The sequence below is a fragment of the Vicia villosa genome, linkage group LG2, assembly GCF_029867415.1.
Source record: "Vicia villosa cultivar HV-30 ecotype Madison, WI linkage group LG2, Vvil1.0, whole genome shotgun sequence".
NCBI lineage: Eukaryota > Viridiplantae > Streptophyta > Magnoliopsida > Fabales > Fabaceae > Vicia > Vicia villosa.
The window spans coordinates 17,624,312-17,630,344 of record NC_081181.1 but is presented as its reverse complement, the minus strand read 5'-3'; positions in this window follow the sequence as shown (position 1 = coordinate 17,630,344).

The following is a 6,033-nucleotide window of genomic DNA, read 5'->3' as shown; positions in this document are numbered from 1 at the left end:
TGAATGTATTAATAGCTTTTTCATTGTTTTGCCGTTTTGTGTCATGTGTTTAACATTTATTAATATTTACTAAAACTTGGAAAACACTTAGGCTAAATATATGTCGTTAATTTATATAAGGGAACATTACAAATGATAGACTGATTCATGTAATATCATCCCGACCAGACCCGTGCGATAGCACGGGTTTCCTACTAGTTTAGTTTAAAAAGTTATTTGATTTTGTTAATTTTAATATTTTCTTTTTGAATACATTTTGATTTTGGTTGGTTTGATGCACATAATAAAATAGACATAATATAATTAGAAGATTAGATAGATTAATGCTAAAGCTAAAATTTAGATATAAGTAAAAAAAAATTAAGTTTTTTTATTAGACAGAATTCGGAGATATATCTTTGTACGTAGTTTAGACAGTAAATTTTAAGTTTTTTTAGTGATACTCAGATGAATTAGTCAGAAGTTATGCTATGAAAAACTACAACTATAAAACAGCTATGCAGAAAATGGCATATATAAAGTTATAAATCAAGAGTAACCAAACACTTGGGTTCTAGTGGTAAACAAGTTTCTGCTAAGCAACAGAGGTTCAAGGAATGTCGAGTTTGATTTCTGGTGAGAACAATGCTTGGCCAGCGTCCATACCTCTAAGCATGAACTCTGGATTACTAGGACCCCATTCCTCTGGAAACCAGAATGCAAAAACTAAAATAAAAGTTATAAATCAAGAGTACATAACAAAGTCGAAAGAAGTCTAAATAAAATACAATCCAAAATAAATCCAGAGTACAAGTACTATAATCTACTGTGGTTGACGGACTCAAAGGCATCCAGAAAAGCGTTGGATGAAAGCAATGATCCTGAAGGACTCAAAGGCATCCAGAAGAGCGTTGGATGAAAGCAATGATCCTTAAGATACGTCCGAAACATCCAGAAAAGCATTGAATGTACGGGAACAGACTCTAGAGGTACAAGCATTCAGACATATCCGAAAAGCATCGAGTGAGTTCAAAAGGGTTCTGAAAAAATATCAAAAGGACAAACACATATGGAAGAACATTAATTTGATTTTTTTTTACCATTTTATTTTAATAATATTGATTATTTGATTTTTTTTTATAATTCAAAATATTAGTTATATATTTAATGCATTGATATATTATTTTGTATTTTATTATTTGTCTTAAGAGGAGATTTAACTTAACTCATCTCTATAAAATTAGTTTTTAAATTGAAGATTTTTTTCCACTTATAAACACTTGTTCAAGTCATATATTATCGTATAAAGGATTCTTAACACACTACCTCAAGCTAAAGATTGGACATCTAGAGCGTGAAAATAAATAATGGGTAGCCAAATAGCCGAAAGCTACCAGCAATTGGTCCACCGTATTTTAAACGAGACTCTTGATATCATGTTAAAATGTGTGATCACTAGTACAAAAAGAACAATATAATTTAAAAATTTACACCCGATATTCTAAAAACGGGTGTAAATTAGAAACGTGATGGCAATTTTGTAAATAAAGTTTCATTTTAAGGATTAACATGTGACAAATTACACTTTATTTATTAAAAATCGGGTGTAAATTAAAAATATTATTATAATCAGATATCAATTACTCCCATTAAATTTAAAATGGATGTAAATTTAAATTGCTTAAAAAAATTATTTAATTTTGTAACTCAACTCGACACCGCAAATGAACATATCCACAATCTTCAAACATTCGTTTCATTGACGCATCTAAACCTGCAAGAGAGTCTCCAACATACAACTTCACTTGCCTCACTATTCTGATCGCAGCAACGCAACATACAGAACCCATCATCCATCTGCAGCACATCGACACAACTTTATCCTTCAAGCAGATTCAATAGCAACCACGGTGCATCAACAACAGAAGCACAACCTACAGATCCTCCAATCTTCAACGCAATCGCAAACACCAACGCGAGCTTCACCTCACGGACCACATCATCATCATCGGCGAAAACGAAAACTGACACACACAACTGCAACGATTCCAGAACACAGGTGAGTTCAGCGCAGCAACGTCATTGATCATCGTTATCTGATTCAATCTACAATAACGATTCAGGACGCTTCTGTATAATTTTATGATTCTTTTTTCTTGTAATTTTATGATTCTTTTTTCTTGTAATCGATTGGGGTTAACTCAACCTTACAAAACTGACTTGTGGTTTCTATCTTTAACTAATGTTGGACTTCGATTTTCTTAATACATCCCCTCACGCCCAACACTCTTTTTGAACTTGATCAGCGAATATAAACTCTGGGCGGTCCATGGTTCGATCGATAGACTATAATACGACGTTAAGAAATGTGATTGGGCCTAACTCATCTTTAGAAAACATAACTTAGAGGGAAAATTGTCCCTACTTATAATACATATTGATATCATGTATGGACTGATGTAGACTCTTAACTATTTGAATTATTTGAAAAGTATGATAGTAATTTTCAATATTTTCTTACTTTATTATTTGTAATGTATTTTAATGTTAAAATTGAGGATATGTTGTGAATTCGGAAAAATTATTAATTTGGGCAAGTATTTGATTTGGGAAAATATACTATTTTATTATAAAATAAAAAAGATTTCATTGCAGGCATAGGACGAGATGGGTATACTAAAATTTATTTGGGACAATATTGGAGTGCAATTATTCATCTGAGCCATTGATCGAGACAAGAAACAAAGATTTTTTAGAATTTTTCTTTACCCACCTCCCTATGGGGGTCACCCCCAGCGAAAAACCCAGTTTACCCCTGCTTCGGAAATGAACTTCCGAAGTAATTTGTTTTTTTAAAATTTTCTCAGACTTCGGAAGTTCATCTCCGAAAACACCAAATCGGGGGTGTTTTCGGAGATGAACTTCCAAAAACACCTTTTTTCAGATTTTGGGGGGTTTCGAAAATGAACTTCCGAATTATGCAGAAACTGTGTTTTTTTTTTTATGTTTTTGGAAACAGCCTCGTATTTTTAATTAAAGGAAGACGGCAAATAAAATAAGCGATATATAAACAGAAAATACTAATATACTAATATGATAAGAATAGTAATATGTACAAACCGATCCGATCCAAATCCAAATAATAATAGTGTACGAAAGATACAATCCGAAAACAAAAAAAAAATAAACCCGACCACTACTGGGTATTCCTAACCCTCTCTCCCTAGGACCTCCTCTGACGCTTGTATGCCGCCGCACGGCCCGCATCAATGACGATCATCTCCATCACGGCGACTGCCTCTGGACCACCCTGATGAACGACACCTCGATCCAACGCGTCCCGCCCAAGCATCTCTATCCGCTGGCAGATCGGCGGGAGATCAATGGCGTGGTCATCCTCGGCCTGCTGGTTCTCCAGGATCTCCTCGTGTGCTGGCCTAGGAGCGCTGGGAGCGTCGGGTGTCAGCAGAGGATGTGACACCTGCTAGAACCATGTGACGTACCCCTCCACACTGTGCCAGTCCTGGGTGACCCGAATGTGACGATACTCCTCCGGTACCACATGATGCTCCTAATTCTCAAATATGGCAGTGAGCTGCACTCTGGTCACTGTGTCGGGAGCAGCCTCAAAAGGTGACCTGGGTATCATCTGCACAAATCCGAACTGCCGCATGCACCGCTCAGGGAGATACCGGACCATGATGGTAGTCCCGCATGCCAACCAGCCAGAATATAGAGATATGCCGTCAAAGGGGACAATCTGAGTGTAGTCGCTGAACGGCCTCCAGGTGACGTCATCGTGCATCGTGCGGTCCAAGTACCCACGGTATGGTCCCACCGCATTGTTCCCCCTCTGGAGAATGTATCTGGCAGCCCTGGGCATGGCGTCAACGTACGCAGGATCGATGTGGAAGCAGTGGATGCGTTAGAAGTAGGAGATGATCCAACTCTGAAACATAAATAAATACGAAACATAAGTAAATACGAAACACAAATACGAAACATAAATAAATACGGAACAATTAAAATGAAACGTACTGTGAGTAGTATGCAGGATCCGGTCAACTGCCTCATCCTCCAGTTGGAGGCTTCATTCAGCTTCTAGTTTAGGTATGCCAGAGTAGCTGCCCCCCAGTTCCACTGGTGAACGGTGGCCAGGTCCATGAAGTAGCGGAGGTAGGTCACGTCGACGTACCTTGCACTCTTGTCCACAAAGACTGCAGCGCCTACCACATGCATGTACCAGCACCGGAGAGCGCAGCCACAGTGATACTGTGTAAATAGCTCGTCCCCCGCCTCCTCGGCATCGGCCGCCGCGTCCAGGTGGTACTCGAAATAGCGGCTCAGTGTGGTGAACCAGATATGAGGCCCAGATGTCGTGGCGCATTCAAAGTCAGCAACTTCGGGCTCCATACCCAAATAGAGCGCCATCCACTCAGTGGCTACGACCCTCTAGATCCGGGAGTGGGTCAACAGTGGCCCCCTGATCGGCAGGTGGAGAAGACACTCCACATCATGCAAGGTGATCGTCATCTCCCTAACCGGCAAGTGGAAAGAAGACGTCTCCTTGTGCCACCGCTCCACAAAACCCCCTGCATGCCGTGGCTGATGGTGGTGTACCCCGTCATGCAGAGCCCACTGAGCCCTGAACCTCTCACAGCGTCGTTAAACCACTCGGCGGTCGGTTTAAACAGACTGAAAATCTTTCGGGCATGGTTCACCATTTTCAACGGCTCACTCTCCTGTTACAAAAAAACAAATAAAAAAGTATGTTACATAGACCGGTTAAATAGACGGTTAATAAAATATTGAATAAACGTCTAAATTATAAACGGTTAAATAATGTAGTCGGGCAAATTATAAAAAATACCTCTCCCTCCCAGATCCGTCGAGCGACGTGGTTGCGGTAGGATATCAGCACGGAAGTGTCAATGGGCCCTCTCGGGTAGCTGTCCTCCTGCTTATCCTCCTCCCCGGGTGGAGGGTCAACATCTGGTACCCCCTCCGCCTCGTGGTATGGCACTGCCACGTCCTCCTCCTCCTCCTCTCGCTGGCGCGAAGAAGATACCCGAGCCAGCCTACTCCTAGATCCAGATGAGGAGGTACCCTCGCCCATCTCCACGGGAACTCGCACACGTCGTCCCCGACCCTGCCCCCGTCCCTGTGTCGACGCCAACTGCGCCGCCGCCCGCTCGCGTCTAGCCGACGCAGTCTGGGTCTCTCTACCCTGTCTGATGCGTGCTGGTTGGTTGCCTGACATGTTCCTGTAAACAGTTGAAATCGATTAATATGCGAGACAACAAAAAAAACTAAAAAAAATTGCACTTCTAATACAATTCGGAAGTTCATTTCCGAAACTGGGAATGGAGGTGTTTTCGGAAATGAACTTCCGAAACACCCCTGCGCAGAAGTTCTCTGCAACCTCCAATGGCAGACCCCAAAAATCCTAAATCAAACCTATGTCTACACATTCTAAACATCCTAAATATCAGTACAAACCTAACCTAATACATTTTTTGCTATTTGTAAACACCCTAATATAAATTTTAATCATAGATCTTAAAATTTAAATGCTTACCGATTGAATAGATTGGAGGACTTTTGAATGAAGTAGAGCAAGTAGATGGAGCCTTTGATGTAGCTTGGAAGTGGTTTGCAGAAAAATCTCTTTGGGGTTGAGTTTGGAAGAAGATTAGGGTAAATGAATTGGGAGAGGGGGGCTGTTTTGCTTAATCTGCAAAACGCGCAGTATTTCGGAAATGAACTTCTGAAATGCTGTTTTCAGAAATGAACTTCCGAAATAAGACAATTTTTTAAAAAAAAAAGGCGCTTTCGGAGATGCATCTCCGAAAACACATTTTTCTTGCATTTCGGAAATGCATTTCCGAAATCAGGGGTACTTTGGGTTTTTCACCAGAGGTGGACTTGAAGGTTGGGAGGTAATAAGGGAGTGTTGCCATGCCTACTTTAAAATGGGATTGGATTGGCTTCAATTAATGCCTCATAACTTTGCTGTCTTCGGTATAAAAATATAATACATATTTTTCAAAAAGT